Here is a 3,764-nt window from a genome sequence, read left to right on the forward strand (position 1 = left end):
CTTATCATAGTGGCAAATTCATTGGATTAGCTGATACTTTCAAAGCCCATCATAGATGAAAATGTTGCAATAGCCCTGAAAGCTCAACTGTCAAATTGTTAATTGAGTCGGAAATAATTTGATCCCTTTTCATTTCTCTACCTTTGTTGTTGTGGTGGTTGTGGTTGTTAGGTGCCATGGAGTTGGCTCTGACTCATCCTGGTCTTATTTACAAAAGATAGAAGCAGTCCTCAGTGCTGTACCATCCACACAATTGCTATTAAGCTTGAGCTTATTGTTTTACCTGCCGCCGAGCCATCTCACTGAGGGACTTCCTCTAGTGTGCTGACTCTCTACCCTGCATGATGTCTTTGTCCAGGGATGGACTTGCTCCTGGAAACACGTCCAAAGTGCTTCTAAGGGGCATTTCAGCTGGACTTCCTCCAATATAGATTTTTGCTCATCTGGCAGTACTGTCAACATTCTTTTTAGCATGCAAATGCGGTGACTGGAAATACCTTGGTTTGGGTGGAGGTCACTTTAGTTGTTTAACATTTGCAAGAGGTCTTGGGCAGCAGGTTTGCCGAATACAATATGTTATTTGATTCCTTGATTGCTGTTTCTGTGAACATTTATTGTGGATCCCAGGAAAATGAAATCTTTGACCACTTCTGTTGTTTTCTCCATTAATCATCTTGTTTACTGCCTTTCTGTGAGCTAAAGCTTTTTGAAGGAGTTAGTCATTATTATTATTATTTTAAATCATTTTATTGGGGCTAATACAATTCATCACAATACATAGATCAATTGTGTAAAGCACACCTATTTGTTGCCCTCATAATTCCCAAAATTTGCTTTCCTCTTGGATTCCTGGAATCAGTTCATTTTCCCTTTTTCCCCTCCCCCTCCCCCCTCCCCCATGAACTCTTAATAATTTATAAATTATTATTATCTTATAGTACACTTCCCGGCGTCTCCCTTCACCCACCCCTCTGCTGCCCATCCCCCAGAGAGGAGGTTATATGTAGATTTCTGTGATCAATTCCCCCTTTCTACCACCCCCCTTCCCTCGTGGTATCGCCATTGTCACCCCTGGTCCTGAGGGGTTCATCTGTCCTAGATTCCCTGCGTTTCCAATTCCCATCTGTACCGGTATGCATCATCTGGTCTAACCTCATCTGCAAGGCAGAATTGGGGTCTTGGTAGTAGGGGGGAGGAAGTGTGTAAGAACTAGAGGAAGATTGTGGGTTTCGTTATTGCTATACTGAACCCTAAGTGACTCATCTCCTCCCCACTACCCCTCTGCAAGGTATGTCCAGTTGTCTACAGATGGGCATTGGGGCTTCTTACACTTTCCATACTGGCCAGTTTTATTCTTTCATTACTCCCAGAGAAGAGTAACACTGTTATCTACCATCTCACCTAACTGTGCTATTCAAGTCAAATCCCTTTCAATACAATGCAATTTGAGTGGGTTAGAAAAACATCACTGAGGATTCAGATCTCTTTTCTGAAAAACAAGTCTAACTTTCCAGAAACTGCACTCTTGCTCTTTCCGTTTTCTTTCCGTCCATTATTCCCACTTCTCATCCCCTCGCTCGTTCCTTCTCTGACTTCCTTTTTTCTTCCTCCTTTTCTCCCTTCCATTCCTTTATTCTTGTTCTCCCATCTGTTTCTTTAGTTCTTTTTTACAAGAATCAACATAGTCTCTGGAAGGAAACAAAGATTCATAAGCAGGTAATTTTAATACAAGGTAACATGCTGACATAGAAGTATATACTGCATACAGTGAAGGCGATTAATATGCAATTGATGTATGTATGGATTGTGGTAAGAGTTGTATGAGCCCATAATAAAATGATTTAAACATATATATAAGTGGATAGAAATATAATTTAGATATAGAAAGTAATATTTTACACATTTTGGCAGGAAGCATAAAAGTTTAAAAGACCTGTCTTGGTTAATTTGAATACTTTCTGCCACTCCAGCACTATACTATTTCTATTTGATTCCACTTTTTTTGGATACCATAACGTGATACTATTACTTTTTATTTTTGTTATACACTGAATAGATTCCTTGAAACAACTGAAATGAATTGATATCTACACCGTTTAAGTGATTTATTTTATAAAATTGTATATATTACAACATTATTTTAGTTTAAATATTTTGATTTTTTAAAAAGACAAATATAGAACAAGTGAATTTAATTTTGAGATATTTTTGATAAAGATTGAGAATAGCTTGTTATTTGCATTACTTCCCCAAAGATATTTTTATTATTTTTAATTTGAGGAACTTCTTTAGATCTTATCTTATTATGATTCATCTCTTACAAGAACTCCTTTTTTATTACTTTTCTTCAACATTTTCTTCATATGTCTTAAACAGACCCAATGTTATGAATTAAATACTATCAGAAATTCATTTATTAAAATAATTTTTATCTAATTTATGAAATTTATCAAGAAAGTAAATAATATATTTTATCCTTATTTACTTGTAATTGGCACAGAGCTGACTCTAGAATGGGTACTTATGACAAAGTTTTCTGATTATTACCTCAATATCTATTATTCCTTTCTTCACTGGTAACAAAGACCTGACAGTACTTATGGTGCTAAGCTAAAATGTTACATATACGAACATACAATTTCCCTCCCAGGTCTTATGGAAAGAATAATCTGAGTCTATTAGAGTTAAAAGAGTTTATTTAGCAAGAAACTTATTTATCAACAAGGAGCATGTCAAAAAGAAAATGGCAAAGAAACTTGTGTTTATACTCAGGTATAAGCTCTTTTTAAATAAAGAAAAAGAGTTTATTGCCCTTTGTTTTGGATGATGTAGTGGGCTACAAGTTGGGCTGCTAGCCACAAATTCAACAGTTCAAACCACCAATCAACCACTCCATGGGAGGTAGATGCGGTTTTCTGCTCCCTTATGGATTCAGTCTTGGAAACCCACCAGGGCAGTTCTTCTCTGCTCTATAGGGGCACTATCAGTCCACATCTTTGGCTGTGAGCAGCTGGATTCAATGAAATGTGGGATCAGGAGTGGTATGTAGATGGCACAGACTTGCTTGCTGAAAGTGAGGAAGACTTGAGGAACCTGCAGATGAAGATCAAAGGTTGCAGCCTTCAGTTTGGATGACAACTCAATGTAAAGAAAACCCAAATTCTCACAACTGACCACTAGGTAAAACCATGGTAGATGAAGAAAAGATTGGAGTTGCTGAGGATTTTGTGTTACTTGGATCCACACTCAATGCCAGTTGAAGCAGCAATCAGTGGATCGAACAATGCATTGCACTGCAGCACAAAACCTCTTTAAGGTGTGGGAAAGTGAGGAGGTTACTTTGAGGAATAAGGTGCGCTTGACCCAATCAATGGTATTTTCAATTGTCTCATATGCATATGCAAATTGAATATTGAATAAGGAAGACTGAAGAAGACTTGATGCAGCTGAATTATGGTGCTAATAAAGAATACTGGAAGTACCGTGCACTGCTAGAAGGATGAACAAATCTGTCTTGGAAGAAGTACAGCCAGAGTGGTCCTTGGGGGCAAAAAATGTCTTTAACTGAAGAGTTGCCATTTATTTATGAATATCCTCTGATTTATTAAAATTTAGGTTTTTTGTTCTTGATAATTTTAGTTATCTTATTATTTTGCCTGTTAATGATGGCTGAGGTAGTTAGTTTATTGTGCCAACCTGGCCGATAAACACATGTGGGACATGTGGGGCTAATTGAAGGGCGGAGGGATAAATGGCTTAGTGAG

This window comes from Echinops telfairi, unplaced genomic scaffold, assembly GCF_000313985.2.
Source record: "Echinops telfairi isolate 266 unplaced genomic scaffold, ASM31398v2 ScPeMD7_18;HRSCAF=68, whole genome shotgun sequence".
In the NCBI taxonomy this organism is placed as follows: domain Eukaryota; kingdom Metazoa; phylum Chordata; class Mammalia; order Afrosoricida; family Tenrecidae; genus Echinops; species Echinops telfairi.